The 19,885-nt window shown below is 41.7% G+C and overlaps 1 protein-coding gene across 4 annotated transcripts in view; it reads right to left on the bottom strand.

Moving 5' to 3' along the window:
• Ctla4 (cytotoxic T-lymphocyte associated protein 4) overlaps positions 1 to 19,316 on the bottom strand; it is a 60,204-nt gene extending 40,888 nt beyond the window's left edge. For 3 of the 4 annotated variants that reach the window (XM_085699317.2, XM_085699323.2, XM_048459291.3), the window contains exon 1: positions 19,115 to 19,316. The gene's annotated coding sequence lies outside the window, so the exon portion shown is untranslated. Of the gene's footprint in view, positions 1 to 19,099 lie in introns of all 4 variants that reach the window. The other variant, XM_085699313.2, reaches the window with a different exon arrangement.
• Positions 19,317 to 19,885: the final 569 nt, after the last annotated feature.

Here is a 19,885-nt window from a genome sequence, read left to right as displayed (position 1 = left end):
GGACCTTAGAACAGGTTGCAAAGGCAAAGTCTCCTGTTGTTTGGAACTCACCGTCTAGAACCTGAGCTCTGAAAACTTGACCCACTTTCAGACATTATTTTCTGAATAGGGAAACGATAAACTTTACAACAGTATCCTAGATTGTGGTATAAAACCCTTTATCTTCATAAAACAGTTTGGCTTAGCTATCCTAGCATGAGGTGAATATTTGTTGAACAGCCTAGTGGATGCCACAGACTTTATAGAAAGCAAGAGTTCAGAAGTAGTAAGAAGGTAAGCCAGTGATGAGGGTACAGTCTCTCAGGTCAAACTGGCACTATGTATTTTGCTATGCCACACTGAGGTTGGAGGTCTTCAAGCTACATTTCAGTTTTGACCAGTGGATTTACGTTAGTCACTATTAGAAGATTCTTCAGGGTGGTTGTGAAGCTGAAGCAAGAGAGGTTGTGACTCTTCTACCTGACTGTGTTTGGGTGAATGTTACTCTGGGCTGGCTTCTCCACCCAAAGAATCATCCTCTCCCTTACCAGCAGTTTAACATACTTTAGTCTTTTCTAAGATTTGCAGAACTTAACAGTAGCAGTAGCCACGGGAGAGTCAAAGGTCTGTGTCCCATGCACACAAGCCCTCTCCTCCAAAGTTGTATGTTTTATTCATCTTATATTCTTCCTCTTGTTCTTCTAGCCCTGGGGATCCAAAGTGTAGCTGTTCACTCCATGATATTGCTTCTGAAAACTCTAGTCAATTATATTATGCCTAGCTAGCAATTTCTTAAATTAAATTCTCTCAGTTCAAATAAAAGTTTCCATTTCTATCTCATGACTGGACTCTGGCAAATACAGGTGTTGCTTCAGTAAATGGAAATGTCTAGAAATGCTGCATTTTTACCTGAGGTTAACAGTCCTACTCAATTATTCCATAAATAATTTGTCCTTAAAATTCAAAAGAAAGGTATTAGTTTTTTGAATCCTAAAAACTTGGTCAGTATTGGTACCCAATAAATATTTTTGAGTAAGTTAAAATGGCTTATAAATGTTTAAAGGGGTTCAAGACATCTTTCCAATTTTAGCTTATTCTTCCATCTTTAAACACAATATAAATCCTTGTATGTTTAGAAATAGGTATTACTATGCCTAAGTAACAAAAGAACATTGTGTAATATTTTAATACAGGATCTTGTGAAACACACTTTGCCACTTCTAGTTGCTGTAGGCAGAATTATTTTGTCCCACTTAATAACTGATTTTAACTGATCATTTCCTTAGCAGAAATGAAGTACACTGCTATTGTTTACTTTTGGGATATGACTCTAAAAGCCCAGAGGGAAAAAAAACTTGAGTTTCATTTGTCTGTGCTGTGTAAAAGCAGATGCTATTAATAAAATATTTAAAATAGTCAATGAACCTATGAAAATACTAATCATTTTAAGGGCTGTAACTTTCATTAAATTTTAACTAGACTTAATTTAAAGTTGCAAGAAATTCTTAGTGATTATTTCACTATAGTAATCAAGCCATGAATGAAAAAAGTCTCATATGTCTATCTAATGGCCAGTTAGCTCCCACCACCCTTGAAATACCAGAAATAGAAATTTAGCATATTAAATCTGATGTCTTTTCCTACATAAATTATCTTCAGCCACATCTTTTTCTTTTATGGACTGTTATCTTCTTGGTTCTTTCACATCTACTGTCTACTATCAATCTTCTCTTCAATTACCTCAGTCAGCCCTTTGTTATTCTAATAACTTAAGTAAGATCACAATTTATAGCATGTGTGCTCACACACACATGCGTACATACACACAGAGAGAGATGAAGGAAGCTCAAGTAAGAATTTAAAATGAACCACTTTTAGCATATCTCCAATGTTTCCCACAGGAATACTTAAAAGGAAAATGTGGACTTTGTACATCTAGGATTCAAATGTAATTACAATATAGAGCCTTGCGTTTCTCTAGCACCCCTACTCACCTTTATCTTCTCCTTCCTCCTATGCACCCTTCACAATTTATATACTCCCAGATATAATTAAAGGCTGTACCTCTCACCATTCTATACCATGTCTCCTACCCTGTCCCTGCATTCAATTTTTAGGCAAAAAGGTAAATAATAGTTGATTTTAACATAACCATCTTTCCCTAGTATTTAAAGCTATCCCAATGCCTTCTTAAAGAGTGGTATATTGGCCTTTCATCTAATTGCTCTCAGTTGATTTTATACTACTCTCTGTCCCCATAACCCAGTCCGTGCTTCCTTGAGTTCAAATCTTATCAACACACATCAGCTTTCTAGAACAAGGAATCATCCTTAAAGTTCAACATAAGAAACAGAAATACACCTGTTGGTGCACACCTTTAATCCCCAGAAATACACCTGTTGGTGCACACCTTTAATCCCCAACATAAGAAACAGAAATACACCTGTTGGTGCACACCTCTAATCCCCAGAAATACACCTGTTGGTGCACACCTTTAATCCCCAACATAAGAAACAGAAATACACCTGTTGGTGCACACCTTTAATCCCCAACATAAGAAACAGAAATACACCTGATGTTGCACACCTTTAATCCCCAGGACTTGGGAGGCAGAAGCAGGTGGATCTCTGAGTTTGAGGCCAGGCTAGTCTAAAGAGCTAGTTACAAGACAGTCAGGGCTAGACAAAGAAATCCTGCCTAGAAAAGGAAGGAAAGAAAGAAGAAATAAAGGAAGGAGGGATAGTGGGAAGGAAAGAGGGAGGGAGGAACGAAGAAGAAAGAAAATCTATACACAGGACACTGCACACACATTTGCTTTTATAACTATAATTTTGTAACCTCCAGCATTGTCTTGAGACCTCCAGTAAAGAAAAAAAGAAAAGAAGAAAGAAAGAAAAGTCAATGAGGCAGAAATTAAAGAATTAGTTGATCTGATTCTCACAACTTGCTATCTAGAACTCAAACATTTCAATCTGGAAAGTTTTATTTTATGCTATAATAAATGTAAAGTTGTGTTAAAACTGATAGTGCTGAATCTTTGGCACATGAGAAGCCAATTATAGTTGTCTAGCATGGAAAAACTTTGAAACAAACCACCAAGGACTTAGGCATTAACCAAATGAAAGCACTCCTTCTCATACTCATACAGTGTCTAAAAATAAGCTGCAGTTGTTTTCCTAGTACCCAAGTCTTAATTCGTCCTATTTATACTATGTAGCAGTTTTGAAATCTGGAGAGTTTTTCTTTATGCCAAAGCTTGGGAGTGTAGTTGGAGTTCACATTAAATACAGGTTGTAATTTTGTTTTCTTTTACCTGTTTTTAAATTATATTTTATGTTCACATAAGTGTTTTTGACTGTATGTATGTATGTATGCACAGCACATGTGTGCCTAGTACTTTCAGAGGCCAGAAGAGGGTCTGAGATCCTGGAACTAGACAGTTGTGAGCTGTCATGTGGGTGCCAGGCACTGCACATGTCACCAGCAGGAGCACTGAATCTTCTCTCCAGCCCCCATGATAATTTTCTAATGTGGTTGAAAATGAATGAATGACATAATCCCAATCATCCCATAAAAACACCCATCAAAGCCCCAACTTTTATATCAAATTCCAACTGGGTGTCCTATTAGGCAGGGCAGATATTAGCTCTCCTTAAATAGCTGTCCCAGTGTTTGCATTGTACTCCCCGTCCTTAATATCAACGTATATGGAAACTTAACCTAAAACAGAAATTGCTTTCTGAGAAATGACATAAAGTGACTCAAGGAGACAACCTATTTCTCCTTGTGGGTTAATTTGATCAGTCTACACTTTCCCAGGTAGTCTACAGAGACATTTTTCAGTGTGCCTCTTTCTGTGGTCTTCACAAAAATCTTTATCCTGCTTTGAGGGCAAGGGAACTGCTTTCCCATAAAATATCAGATGTCAGTCATAATGGAATCCCCAAAATCATTAAGGACCCTGGAAGAGAGAGGTGTGAGCATGGATAAACAGGTATAACCTCATACAGCTGGGAAATGACTCTTCTCGCCAGAGTCATTCAGGCCATGTGGTAACGGCTGGATGAGCCTTCACTTCCTTGTAGTATTGCTGAGTGGGCCTTCAGGAAATGAAGCCTCTCCACCAACAGCAAACCCAAAACCAATAAGAGGAGCAACATTTCTGGCTTTGTCCACATCCTACTCGACTCTGTGGAAATACGAGTGCTGGCTTGCAAAGAGGCCAGATGTCACTCTTCCGCCACTGGCTCAGGCAAAGCACAAAAAGATACCTTGAGAGGTCACTGAGTTTGTACTGCTTTACCTGGAAAAGCATTATAGTTACAAAGAATTCTGGAAGCCCATATCTTCTATTGGGGAAGGGGAAAAAACAGTACAGAGAAGGTAATTCAAAACTCACTCGTAGTCCACACTGTCTCCAGCACCAGGCTGTGCCCAGCACATGGGAGTCCAGACAGTGGATGAACACTAAGTTAGTGTGTACCTGCTCAGAAGAGCTGGGTATTGGCATATCCTATCCTTCCTACATTCAGTGACACCTTAGCAGAAGTTTGTAACTAGTCACTGAGAATATGTACGCCACAAACCGCCCTTCCCTCTCAGAAAATCAGCTCAGCCCTTTAATGTTTCTCATATCATCACTAGGCAAAATCCAAATGTCCCATTCCAGCTATTGTCACACGTGCCCTCTACTTACACACCGTAACACTGAAAGATAGAAACAATAGTAAGCATGTATTGAGTGAAAAGGACATCTAACTCAGAATACTATCCTGACAGAGAGAAATTAGGTGAAAAAAATTATTCTAAAATGGTTTAAATTTTTTTTCGGTTTTCTATCAGCAATATATTCAGGGTTGCACTACTGAACACAGAAATTTCTAGGAATTCCCTGATATCCCTGACATTTCGGGGGTCCACCTTAAACTGAAGGCGATCTGTTTACCCATTCTGATGAGTAGCTTTTGTCTGATTTCTGTGACATTAGACACTAAAAACATATGTTCAGAAAATGCAAAGACTGAAGCTGGTGTGAAACCAAACTAATCTACTTGCTGGTGAGTTGTCTGGGCACTGGGGATGTTTAGATGTTGATGTTTAGTCTACAAAGCTAGATCAGATCAACTCCTAGAACTGGATTGTCAGAGAGCCTGTCAGAGATAATAACTGCCACACACTTACTACAGAGCTTACACAGAAAGATCTCAGTGAACGGCAGCAGAATGGATGATGCATTTACTACTTAAATAACTTGGGGAGTTGGGCATATGAGCAATATTCTGATATTCTTTTCTCTACTCCCAAGACTTCCTTGGATAAGACATGGCCTTTGTCAGTGTGAAGAAACAAATCCTATTGGATGGTCCCAAACTCATGTTTCCCCTGCAGCAACAGCAATGTTGAGGTAATGTGATCTGCTGTCTAAAATAACTGGGTGAGTAGTATCCAGTTCAGGCTCACTGTCTAGAAGGTAAGTAGCTCGTACCACAGGTCAGGAAGGACAATTCCTTGCTGTCTCACCCTCTCGGCCTCGTTCTTCTCTCCTTTCTCACCAGGACGTCATACATCCTGCACTCTGACTCTGTCTCTGAGCAAGAGTCTGGATAGCAAGAGGTACACAGTAAAACTCTGAGATAGGACAGCTTTTAAAAATGAAGCAAGAGTGACCTCTTTTGCTCTTCTTATGACCTTTTTTAAAATATAAAATTTAAGAAATTGGCTAAAATAGGATTACGTTGATCACCCTCTTGGAAATTTTAAGGACTGAAACTCTCCAGTTTGTAAATTTCTAAAAATATAACTTTGGTCTACAAATTAGAAATCTTCCTGAGTGGGAAACGAATGACCCCAGTTCAATACCAAATCCTAACAATAAGGCAGTCTTGGGGAAGAGAACAGGGCAAAGCTTCCTGAACATAGTTGGAACTTTTAGTCTAGTAAACGTTAAACAACATTGTGCGTGCTTCTCACAGCACGATGGGGTTCCAAACGATAAGTGACAGCAAAAAGGCAAAGCCATAGAGCACCACTGCCACCGTTGTTGGGATAATCGTTTCGTTCAGGATGTGAAGATGTGTCTCTGTTTAACCTCACCTGCCTAAGGCACCTTCTGATTGGTATAATAAAGAGCTGAACAGTCAATAGCTATGCAGGAGAGGATAGTTTAGGACTTCCAAGAGATCAGAACTCTGGGAAAGAACAGGAGACTTGCCAGCCAGATGTGGGGGAAGTTAGACTTAAGGTACTGAGGAGAGGTAATAAGTCACGTGGCAGAACATAGATTAATATAAATGGGTTAATTTAAGTTATTAGAGCTAGTGGGGAACAAGCCTAAGCTAAAGCCAGGTTTTAATAATTAATAGAAATCTCCATGTTGTTATTTGAACACTGAGAGCACAAAGAAAGACCTGTTACATATCATGGTTAATAGCACCAGTTTTTGCTTGGTTTGGTTTAGATTTTAATAATCTGTGCTTCAAGGCAGAAAGTTAGTGTCATTTAGTTCACTTCGTGGACAGTTGTCACTTCTAGTTGAACTTTCTGTCCTTAAATGTGGAACCACTATCTTGGGAATCCTCTGTCAAAGGAGGCAGAACACTCTCCGCCCCCCCCCCCCCCCCCCCGCACCAAGAAAAAAAAAAAAGAAAGCAAAGAAAAAAGCTGAAATGTCACAGAATACCTTTCCCAACATCCTTTGCAAGAAATAATGGCCGTAGATTCTCCAATCGGAACTGGCCAAGACTGAATACGGGGCTAATCAGTGACACAAAGAAGCAGTGGCTGTGTGGTGTGCCCTAGAGGTGGCTGCAGTGGCAAATGATTGCATTACCTTGGCAGCAGTAGCTGTAGATTGAGCCCTCTCTGTCCCTGGGAGCAGACAGTCTACTGTGCAAGCAAACAGCTGCAGTCATGGCAACAGCCCTTTCCCTGAGGCATGAATTGCTAGTCCCTGCGCCCTACAGAAGCCTTAGCCTGGTCCTCTAACTCTCTAGCAACCCTGTATGTGTCATGGTGTTGTTTTGATGACTGAATTTAAATCAGCTGGGGTCTGATAGATTCTGAGAACCAAAAGGAGGAGGACGACATTGAGAAAATAACGGGCACATAAAATAATTCGCACATAAAATGTGAATAGTCATGCAGTGTCCAGCAGCCCGCCCCCAGAGGTGGGGGGCTCCTATGATGAGTCTTTCAACATATCAGCTCAAGGCAACTGAGGGCAGAGCAGGCAATTAGGGGACACAGACTGGTGCACAATGCGGTGTGTTGAATGGAACTTGAAAGGAAACAGATCAAAGCAACTACTTGTGCCTCACGAACATGAAAGTGTAAGAGACAGCAATAGGTGCACATGAACCGGGAACATGGAAAACCACAAACATACATCTTTGGCCCCCAGTTGGCTTCAAATGAAGCTCCATTTCTGTTAATACATCTTTAGCTGTATTTACATATGTATGCATTGTTATTATTTTTTTTTAATCTGAGTGCTCTGTCTGAATGCATGTCTGCACACCAGATGAGGGCACCAGATCTCATTGTAGATGGTTGTGGGTCACCATGTGGTTGCCAAGACTTAAACTTAGGACCTCTAGAAGAGCAGTCAGTGTTCTTAACTGCTGAGCCATCTCTCCAGTATTTTAGCTGTGTTTAAATAAGTGCCTTGTTGGGTTTGGGAGGGATGCTTGTTTGTGTTGGTTTTTTGTTTGTTTGGTTTTGATTTTTCAAGACAGAGTTTCTCTGTGTAGCTATGGAGCTTGTCCTGGAACTTGCTCTGTAGATCGATCTGCCCTCAAACTCACAGATATCTGCCTGTCTCTCCTGGGATTAAAGACGTGCAGGCATGCACCACCACCACCCAGCCACTTTTTCCTATTTTTAAGAAATCAGTTTTTTAAGAAAAAAAATCTAGAAAGCCTGCCTCACATACATAGTACCAATTGGGACTTTGTAAAAATTAGGATATGAACAGCATGCAGGCTTTAATGGCTCCAGTTTTACCAATATATATATATATATTACATGCTCACAAAGTACCTCAACAGATTCCAAGGATTATATTCTTTTAATACTTAATATGTTGATGAGATAATATATATGCTAATTTATCAATGTCCACATGAAAACATTACTAGGCTGGGGACATAGATGAGTTGGTGAAGTAACTGAGGACCTGAATCTGATCTCCAGCACCCATGCGAAAAGAAAGAGAGAGAGAGAGAGAGAGAGAGAGAGAGAGAGAGAGAGAGAGAGAGAGAAGGAGAGAGGGAGGGAGGGAAGAAAGGAAGAAAGAAGAATAGAGAAAAAAGTTGGGTTAGCTACAAGTCCTGGGGCTTGCTGACCTACCCTTCTGGCCGAATCTGCAGGTTCCAGGTTCCTTGAGAGACCCTGTCTAAAAACGTAGCAATAGAGGAAAGGACTTGACCTCTGACCTCCACACTCACCTGTACACACACACACATGTGAACACAAACACACAGAAGAAAAAACAAAAACCAGTATACACAATCAATACACTTGATTATGATTCCTCAACTAAAATAAATTAATATACTGAATAGTCAGTCCTGAAAACATATACATACAAATATATATATATATATATATATATATATATATATATTGAACAATTGTATTTAGGAATATACATATATATAACAACAAAGAAAAAGAGGTCATGAACTTGAAGGGGGCATACATAGATAATTTGGAGCAAGGAAAGAAAAGGAGTAATGACATAATTGTATTTAATCTCAAAACCTACAAGAATTATTTTTTAAAAAAATAAGTTAGTAAAATGACTTTCATGAAGCTGGGGAGATGAAATTTTAAGGCAGTGTCTCTCTGTGTAGTCCTGGCTCTCCTGTAACTTGCTATGAATGCCAGGCTAACATCAAACTCATAGCAATCCTCAGGCCTCTGACTCCCCAGTGCTCAGGATTAAAGATACCACCATGCCCAGTACTTAAATTCTTGCCACATAAGCATGAGGATCTGAATCCAGATTCCAGTACCCAGGTGAAAAGCTGAATGTGGTAGAACTCACCATGGGGAAGGGTGAGCTCTGGAGTTGCAGGAAGGTGCATCCTGAAAAGGTGGGGAAGGCAGGTCCTGGGGAGGTGGGGAAAGGCTAGTCCTGGGGTGGTGGGCAAGGTTGGGTCCTTGGGAGGAAGGGGGAAGAAAAAGTCCTGGAGTGATGTGGGAGTCCCCTCTGTGCGCTGTGATTAACATTAGTGAATAAAGAAACTTCCTTGGACTGTTGATATGGCAGAACTTAGGTAGACAGGGAAGATGAAACTAAATGCTGGGAGGAAGAAGGGTGGAGTCAGAGAGGCCATGGATCTACCAGCAGAGATAGACGTGCTGAAATTTTGCTGGTAGGCCACGACCTCGTAGTGATATACAGATTAATAGAAATGGGTTAAATTAAGATGTAAGAGTTAACCATTAAGAAGCTAGAGCTAATGGGCCAAGCAGTGATTTAATTAATACAGTTTCTATGTGGTTATTTCAGGGCTAAGCTATCCGGGTGGCCAGGACGAACAAGCAGGCCCTCCTCCTACACTGGGGAGGTGGGGAAGGGCAGGTGCTGGGGAGGTGGGGATGGATGGATCCTGGAGAGGTGGGGAAGGGCAATTCTCTGGAACTCATTGATCAGGCTGGTCTTGCTGCATTGATGAGCTCGAGATCCAGTGAAAGATCTTGCTCAAAAATAAGGCAGAGAATAATATAGAGAGCACTGAACATTACCTCTGGCCTAACAGGCATGGTCACACAAGAACATGTATGCATGAATACACCACACAGAAATAGTTTTCATTAGCAAAGTAACTTTATGCTTTCAATGGGTATGAAGTGTTTGTTTTCTTACATCAATAAAATATATCTAGGCAATCTTGTATCTATCTAGTAAATTCTCAGAGATTGTAAAACATAAAGTATTCTGCATATAGAAAAAAATCTGTCTGGTCTATACATGTTAAACTTTTAAAAACAGAAAATAAATAAGGTGTGCTGAAGGGAACATCTCATTACAATTCTTACCTTACACCTCAGTGGGTGTCTTTGGAGTGGTCTTAGGATATAGCTCTGCCAACGGCAGAAGAAGAGAATCATTTATTCTAATCTCCTTAACACAACAGCTTTGATGACAATGTAAAATTCAAGCTCAATGTGGCCTCCTCCCAAATTAGACATACTTCAAATAAAGTGAATAAGAAGTAACTGTCAAGTTACTTTTCTGTTGTGATAACAATAACCCAACAAAAGGCACCTTGTGGAAGGAAAGATTTCACTCTGTTCCAGGGTTTGAGATTTAGTCCATGGTGGGGAAGTCAAGGCAGCAGGGAGTTTGAGGTCATATTGCAACCAGGAAAAAGCAAGTAAAAAGCTCATGGGCTTTCAGCCATTCTAGATTCCTCTCTTGAGAGTTCTCTGTTTAGGTCTGTACCCCATTGTTTATTGGATTATTTGTTCTTTTGATGACCAATTTTTGAGTTCTTTATATATTTTGGAAATCAGACTTCTGTCTGATGTGGGGTTAGTGAAGATCTTTTCCCATTCTGTAGGTTGTCATTTTGTCTTATTGACCGTGTCCTTTGCTTTACAGAAGCTTCTCAGTTTCAGGAGGTTCCATTTATTAATTGTTTCTCTCAGTGTCTGTGCTGCTGGGGTTATATTTAGGAAGTGGTCTCCTGTGCTAATGCATTCAAGTGTACTTCCCACTTTCTCTTCTATAAGGTTCAGTGTGGCTGGCTTTATGTAGACACTTAAGGAAATGTTCAACATCCTTAGTCATCAGAGAAATGCAAATCAAAACAACTCTGAGATTCCATCATACACCTGTAAGAATGGTCAAGATCAAAAACACTGATGACAACTTAATGCTGGAAAGGTTGTGGGGAAAATGGAACACTTTTGCATTGCTGGTGGGAATGCAAGCTGCTACAGCCCCTTTAGATGTCAGTGTGGTGATTCTCAATAACTTATGAAACCACCTTTCTCAAGACCCAGTAATATCACTTTTGAATATATATCCAAAGGATGCTCAATCATGCCACAAGGACATGTGCTCACTTATGTTCATAGCAGCTTTGTTTGTCATAGTCAGAACCTGGAAACAACCTAATGACCCTCAGTTGAAGAATAAATAAGGAAAATGTGGTCCATTTATACAATGGAATTCTACACAAGCTTGCTTTCTTCCTCTTACACAATCTGAAATCCCATCCCAAGGGATGGCGCCATCCATAGTGGGTGAGTCTTCCCATCTCATAACCTAATCAAGATAATGCCCCCACAGGCATGTTCAAAGGCCCACCTCCCCAGAGATTCTGGGTCTTATCCAGTTGCCAGTTGAAATTAACCAGCACAGTGTGCTTTCACTACAGGCCCAAGGAGTATGACTGGCTGAGTCTGAGTTCAGCCTGGCTTATGTATGACAGGCAAAGCACACTACATTCACAGCAAGCCATAGCTGCCCCATGGTCCTGCCTTCTCCTCCCAACTGTATAATGATAATATCTTGCTCCAATCAAAGAAGTCAAGACGGAGTCTATCTTGAAATCACAGAAAGCTTGGGGTCCAGGTCACGTTTCTTGACACTTATGTTTGCTGTTGGCTGAGTCCTCAGACACCTCTGACTTCCCTTGGGGGCCCTTGTATTTGATGTCCAGGTCTTCTGTATCTGGTTTGCTCCTCCTCTGTGAATTCTTAGAATAGGACAGTTCCTAGAGACCACTCACTGCTCAGGCAGAGCAGAACCCCACCAGAGCCCCCAAGGAGGGCACAGAAGCTCAGCGCCACATGTTCAAGTTCTTTGTCCTGTGATTTAGGTTCTTGGAATGACAGTGAAGTGAGTAGCCTACAGTTCATTTGCCCCATATCTTCCTAAGGTGCCTAGTGTCTCACAATCAAGGTATTTCAACATAAGCTCCAGCAAACTTATTTAGCCAGTAATTATTATCTTTCCAAGCTTTCCAAATCAAATGCTTTTGCTCCAAGAACAGACCCACAGTCTCCTCACACCAGCACAGAAGACCACCTAAGGCCAGGTATACTCCACGTTGGACACTGATATGACTCACTTGTTTGGTCTTTGTTTCAAGTTCCTGATTCGGGGCTTCAAAAAATAAGAGGTTTTATGGGTGATAAGAATTTTCTTTGTTGTTCCTAATGTGCTCCTTCCCATCACAACTGAATCTCGCTGTGAAGTGACTAAAGGTAGGAGCGTTAGACAGCATCAGCATGGAGCTGGCCACAGGAAGTACAAGGAATTAGAGGACCGGAAATCCCAACTCGGCCCAACACCTCTGGGTAAGGGTGAGCAGAGTACAAGTTGTAGTTTTAAAACTGGAGATATGCAGTTTGGGAGAACTTTGTGGTTGGAAAGGCACTCCTGAAGGTAACATGGAAGTTGTATGCCTTGAACACATCTTGCTTTATGTGAGCTTTGTGTTTAACTGTCCCTGCATTGACATCTTTTTGTCTGTCATTGGCATCTTTTAACAAGGCAAGATAAGAAAACGTTTCCCTAGGTGCTGTAAGCCTCGTGAGCACATTATCAGGATTAAGGGGATGGTGGTGGGAACACCTGGTACATAGCCAGTAAGAACACTGGCTGGCCTGGAGCCTCCAAAGGTAAGGGATGTTACGTGAGACTGAGCTTATCCAGTCGGATATGATTGTGACTCTTAACAACATGTCAGAACTGAATTACATTGTTGGGCACCCAAGCTGGTGTCAGAATTTGTTGATAGCAGAGAAAATGCCCTAGAGACATTCAGAACTCTGTCTTGGAAAATACCTAGTTGTGACATGAAGGGCCGACTTGTTGGGGTTTCTGTACCACCTGGTACCCCACAACCAGCAACTCCCAAAGAAAATCACACAGTGATCTCCATAAGCTATAAAACTGATTGGCCCATTAGCTCAGTCTTCTTATTAACTAATTATTACATCTTATGGTAACCCACAATTCTTGTCTGTGTTAGCCATGTGGCTCAGTACCTTTTCCAGCTGTCAGATCACATGTTGCTTCTTCAGTGGTCTGGGCAGGAATGGCAGAGGAAGTTTCCTACTTCCCAGAATATTCCTGTTCTCATCGCCCTGCCTCTACTTCCTGTCTGGTTGATCCACCTATACTTCCTGCCTGGCAATCAGCGTTTTATTAAAATACATGATTGACAGAATACAGATAATTCTCCTGCACCACCCAGTCACTAGGATCATAGGTGTTTCCAAAAAATTCCAAAACACTAGTGTACCTTGTTTTCCAGGACCCAGCTTGTTTTTCTATTCCTTTGTCAATGGACGAAGCTGAATACACTCTCCCAAAAGCTATTAAATCGCAGTATCCCTGAGGGATGACAGGGTATATTTAGTGTGTTCAGCTTTCCTCGTCCAGTTCCACAGGGTGGGTGACTTGACATTAACATTTTTAAAGATCCGGAACCTGGAAGTCCAAGACCAAGATGTTATAACTTAGGCTGTTCATCTTAGGTTACAGCCACCTTCTCACTGTGTCCTTCATGGCTTGTGCTTTGTGCTCACTTAGGAAAACACTTGCTGTTCCTTTTCTCATAGCTTCGGACTTCACACTAATGGTCACATTTATCCACCCATTTCTAAATACAAACACGATGGAGTATATACACACACTTCAAGTCTATTAACAGAAGGGCTGCCTCCATTTGTGTCCTTCTGTCTCTGCCTACAGTCACTAGATCCAAAGTTACAGAATGTTAAGAATGAAAAAGAAAGTTAAGAATGAAAAGAACATTAGCCCCATAATTGTACTGTAAGGGTGAACAGGACTCCAGATAGAAGGGATGTGGCTGTACATGTGGCTATGCAGTGATGGGTCTGGGAGTAGACACCAGACTGACTCCCACCAGACACATTACTGCTTCAGTAAATCACCCCAGAGTCAACTCATTAGGAAAAAATATTCCATAAGGCAGGAATGGGTATTTTACAGCATGACCTTCTACCAGGCAAAAGTTTTCCTTATGAGACCTATAAAAACATATGTTTCCACTAAAAACCCGTTCCTAAAAGTTAGCAAAAGATTTTCTCTTGTCAAAAAAAAGAACACGATTTAGAGACTTTTAGCTAGGTCTAGGGGTATACCATGAGCAGCTCTTCTTCTCCCCAGTGGAAAATAAACCCAGGACCTTGCATCTGCTGGGCAAGTCCTCTATCACTGAGTTCAATTCCCAACCCCAAATACAACAGCTCTTTTGATTTTAATGTAAAAGTTTGTATGTGTGCGTGCATGTGTGCATGTGTGTAAGTATGTACATGTACATGTGCAGGTACCTACAGAGGCCTGAAGCAGGTTTCAGGTCCTGCATAACTGAAGTCAAGGTGGTTGAGACCAGTCTGATGTGGGTGCTGAGAAAAAGAAACACTCTTCATTGCTGAGTCAGCCCTCCAGCACACTTGAGCCTTCGTATTCCTGGGCCTCATTCTCCAGAAAGCTCATATTACCATGGTACAACTGTGAAGACCCATCATCCTTCGAGATCATTCTAGAATCTGTTCAGCCCCTAAGCAGTCAAACTGCCCGGCCTGCATGGAGCATAGCCTATATACTCCAGCTCCTATTTCTGTCCCAGCTTTGTGAAACCAGGCACTTCCTGCTGACGACTAGAAGCATTGTTGTCATGAACCTCAAAAAATACCGACAAGACGCTCACAATGGATATGTGAGGCAGCATTCTGTAAAACCCGGTGCACAGTTTTCCAGGACCATTTTAACACTAGCTGCAAAGCCACATGCGCCTTGCCGACTCAGCTACTGTGTGGAGGAACCTGCAGCAGCGCTGACTCTGCGCCTCAGGTTGTCCTTCACACCCCATTTGCAGGTTCTGCTCTAACCCAACGCCCATGCCTGAATTCATCTCCCCAACCTCCCTAAACTTCATCCAAACTGTTTTTTTGAAATATCCTTTCCATCTCTCACTCTTAATTTCTAAAACAATTCTCAAGGATTGCACTGGGGACTTAATTCATCTTTTCCAGTTCTCTCCAATCTGGGAAATAGATTTTCTCTGTGAACGGAAAAAGTTCCCTCCTCCACTTCCTGATTTGGGCCTCACCTGGCACCAGTCTGTTCAACACTTAGGGATCTGGAAAAAAAGAGCTCCACCCAGAATGGCAGCTTGTACACTAGGGATAATAGCAGGGCTCAGTGCTGGGTACCCATAATATTCTACACACCCAAAATAATCCAGAACATGAGTTGGTGATTAGACATCTTTAGTTCCCACTCTCCAAAGACAACTTTATATAATATGTGCAGTTGCACCTCTGCTCCGTCTCTCTGGCCCTCCCAAGGCCTCTTACTAAATTTTAGGAACACAGATATAATCCCAAACATGTGACCTTTTTGAAGTTTTGGTTGTGAGCTTTACCCTTTAATGGATTGACCAGCCCTGGGTGACCTTTCTGAATGAACCTCACTTTCATTAATTTTTAATGTACAAAATAATAGGTTGCACTATGATATTTCCATAGATAAATCACTGTATTTTGCTCATATTCTCGTCTTCCGTTGCTTTCCCTTATCTCCAACTCTGCCAATTTCCTTCCTCCACTCCCATAGTTCCTCTCTGCTTTTATGACTCATGATGACTCATGGGTACACATATATGCGTGCATATTCTATATTATGCACATGAGAAAAAAGAGGAAGCTCTGTCTTTCTCTTTTTATTTATGTTTGTTTATTTCACTTTGCATGATGATCTCCAGCTCCATGCATCTTCCTGCTGCAAATGAGCTAACACATTCTTCACTGTGGCGCAAGAAAACTCCATCACACATATATACCACATCTTCTTGGTCACCCATCTCTTGATGAACATCTAAGTTGGCTTCTTGATCACCGATACCAGATACTGATAAACGTGAATGTGCAAGAATCTCTGTGGTGTGCTAACTCAGATTCCTCGAGTGTGCACCCTGGAGTGATGTAGTTAGAGCATATGGGAACTGTATCGTTCCTAAAAAGGAACCTCCATATTGCCTTCCATAGTGGCTGTACCAGCTTCCTTTCTCATCAACAATGACTCATCATGTCAGTTCTTGTTTTCTTGGTGACAAGCAGGAGATGGATCTCAGTGTCATTTTATTTTGCATTTCCCCATAGCTAAGGATGCTGTGCACTTTCTCGTTTATCCACTGTTCATTATCATTCTGTAAATTTGAATTGTAGGCATGGAACATACTGTGTGAACAGTCTTTTCCATCCCTTAAGACTCTCATTTCCTTTAAAAACCACTTCATCCCCTCCATAAGCCTTCCTGAATTTCCCTCCATTCGGTGTCCTTGTTCCTCCACTGATACTAAGAATGTCGTCAGGTCGGTAAAAAGCAGCAGCCTCTCCAGCCTCTACTCCCTTTTCCAGTAAACCATGAGAAAATGCAAGCCTCTCTGGGTTTTAAAATGATGCCTGGGTCATTTTAATGTCAAGGGAAGAATTTCTTGACTATTAAAAGCACATTAGTAGTTGGAATCCAGGATGCTCTCTTCCTGCAGTGACATCACTCTCTTAATGCACATCCCTCCCATTTCATTCCAAAGATATAATTATTGATATTCACAAAAATTGTGACATACACAAATACCAAACATCTACTAAGAAACAGATTTAGTAGGCAAAATAAAAGACAGACAAGACTAGTTTTAAAAATCAACAATGTGTCCGAAAGCTGTCAGAGCTTACTTTCTTACAATTGCAATGAAGCACATTGACCAATAGATGGCAGACAGTGACTGCTCCACAGATGTCTAGTTCTCGCCCACAAGGAATCAACCCTGTCTAAATTTGCTGCACCAAGGTGGGATTTTCAGGATCCTCCATCTTTGCTACCAGAGTGGTTCTGAGACTTCCATTTCTCCTCAAAAGCTGCATGATCATGGAGGAGACCTTGCATTTTTCTCATAGTAAGAAGTTGTTTCTGTCGTTTGTGAAAATGAGCCCAGCTCCTCAGACAAGACGGCAGTTCACCCCACTCCCGTCTTCCCCGAGCGTCCACATTGCCCACAGTCTCCCTCAGCTCTGTAGCCCAGACCTGACCATAAGCACCAAACTGTAACTGATGGCTACTCCAGGTCTATATGTTTATTTGCCCTGGTAATAATGGTTTCGCAAGCCTGACCTTTGCCTCAGTAAATGATGCATGGTAGAACTAGGTAGATGCCTGCAAAGAAGAAGACAACATGGGGCTAGTATTTTCCAACCTTGCGAGACCAGACCAGAGATACTGTCCAATGAATTTTCATCCCGCTTGACTGAGTCTGCTCATTGTTTATCTGTTCTAATTTTGTTTATTTTGAGCCTGCAGACTGTTTGTTTGTTTGTTTGTTTGTGTTTGGTGTTTGTTTTCTGCTGGAGTTCAAATCCAGGGCCTCACAAATGCCAGGTAAGCAGTCTGCCACTGAGCGCCACCCCTGCCCTTTGATTTAGTTGTCAGAGTTACAGCCAGGAGACGCGTTATTAACTGCTGCAGTGTAAAGAGCTGGTGTCGTGTTGTCTACACCACTGACCCTGTCCCACAATCACCTTGAACTGGACGTGAGGCTCAGAATGAACTTCCTTCATCTTCTCTCCCTGTCAAATGGCTTGAAAGCGATCCTGAGCACACCGAGTCTGAGCATACAATTAGCTCCTTCCTGAAACCCCCTTGTGGATCTTTACAAGTCCAGACTGACCCAAAGAGTCCAACACAAACTCCAGGAGTCAGAACCAGGAGTTGAGTTAGCAGAGATCTCATTACCAGGAGAATGGTGGGGTATGATGCTGACTTTGCCTCTCATTTGTATTTCATATTTCTAAAATGGGAGCAATTTCATCATACTAACTGCAGCATCTAACAAAAGGACTCTCCTAGACCATATGGGGAGCAGCTTCCCCAGCTGAGAGGGAAGACAGTCCTTGTACACAAGAACTTCAATGTTATATTAAAGCATGCTCATAAACACTAGATACAATATAAAATGTAAAATGAACTTGGTAGTTACTCAAGAGTTAAAAATAAGATTATCACACAATCCAGTAAGTCCAGTTCATTGTGTACACTTCTCTCCCTAATATTAAAACAGAAGCTTGGATACTTATATTTTAATATTCCTAGCAGCCTATGTTCAATAGCCCAAAGCTGCTAACAACCAAAATGCCCAGCAACCAATGAATAATGTTTGGTGTTTTTTGTTCATGTAACAGAATGCAATTCTATTATAAAAAGGAGTGAAGTTTGAGGTGGTCCGACAGAAGTAAAACTAGAAAACTGTAGGGGAGGTCGAGTAAGGTAGACACGAGTCTCCTGGAATATGGCACCAAGTGCACAGAGGCAGAGACAGAATAAACAGTGTCTGTGAGGAAGAGGAGTGGGGCACTGCTGTTTAATAGGCACAGAGTTACCTTTAGAGACCCCTGAAACCGGGGGTGGTGTCAGTTATGCAACATTGTGAATCTATTTAGAGCCAATTAAATGTACACACCAAATATTAAAAGAATAAAATCTACAGTACATATATTTTACCACAATAAGAAAGCACAGTTTAAAAAAAGTATCTAGGGCATTTGTTAGAGATTGATTGCAAGTTACCAAGCCATATCCATTTCTTTTTTTTTTTTTAATCAGTAAAACCTTGATTTGTTGGGGGTTAGCAATGTGTCCAGGGGGAAACGTCCCTAAAGGCAACGGTGGTCACACGGTATGACTTTAAGCTGCCCAAAGAGGTATAAGCTTCCCTGGTTCCTGAGGGGGTGGTTCCTGAGGGGGTCCATGAAAACTGGGGAGGACACCTATTTACTGATGTACAGAAAAACAAATGTCAAAAAGAAAGGTAACTGAGGCCTGAGGAAATTGTGGGCTGCTGTGGCTTTTGTAGCTTATGCCTCCGTTTGGAGTCTTTGAGAGAAAAAAAAAAAAAAAAAACAAAACTGATGTCTGATTTTGCCCCAGATGCCTACTGCCGAGCACAGCTCCTCGCCCTTCCACCACATTAGGCCCTGTGTGTATTGTTGCTGCGAGTTTTATCACTACCAGAGCAGAGCTGACAATGTCAGGAAGACCTAGGAGACTGAAGTGTAGAATGAGCTAGCCACCTACCTAATTGATACTCACTTGGAGCTAAGGAGTGGAGAAAACACTGCTGCCTGTCTCTCTGCCACAGATGCAACCCCAAAACATGGAGCCATCATTTCCTGTCCCCTGGGGCAGCCATGTTGATCCAGGAGCTTCTTCAGCTAGCTTGCTCTGGGAAGAGAGGGACACAGGAAGCTTCTCACTTCTGCTCCTGCTACAGCTGAGGGGACTGGGTGTCTCTAAATGAGCTCCACCTCAGAGCTCAGCTGACTTCCTCTGCCTTCTTGGCCTTCACCCTACTCCACCCTGCCAATGACTTCCTGGTGTGTCCACACCCTGAACCTTGTCAGCTCAGGAGCTTCTCCAGCAGGACGTTGCCACCTGGCTGCCCCACCCACCTCTGCTCAACTTCCTCCACTTTCATTCTTCAGCCTCAGGCTGGAGGCCAAGCCCACAGAAGTGCCCACTGCTTTGGGGAAATTCAACACTGTACATGTACATGTATACATACTATTTATGTATATGTGTGTATATGTATATGTGCACTTGTACATATGCATATATAATATGTGTATATGTGCGTATGTGTATTTATGTGTTGCTCCAACACTTCTGTTCCTAGACGTGAATCCTACAGATATCTGAAATATACTCAGTACTGTGTACAAAAGAATTCTCTGTTCAGGTTATAAAACCAAAAACAGCAATAGTAACACACATGCACACACACACACACACACACGCACACACGCGTGCACACATACATGCACACATACACACACACACACACACGCACACACAAGACTGCAG

The sequence above is a fragment of the Myodes glareolus genome, chromosome 1 (genome assembly GCF_982192425.1).
Source record: "Myodes glareolus chromosome 1, mMyoGla1.1, whole genome shotgun sequence".
Taxonomy (NCBI): Eukaryota; Metazoa; Chordata; class Mammalia; order Rodentia; family Cricetidae; genus Myodes; species Myodes glareolus.
Note: the sequence above shows the minus strand (reverse complement) of the source record. Positions and strands in the feature narration are given on the sequence as shown.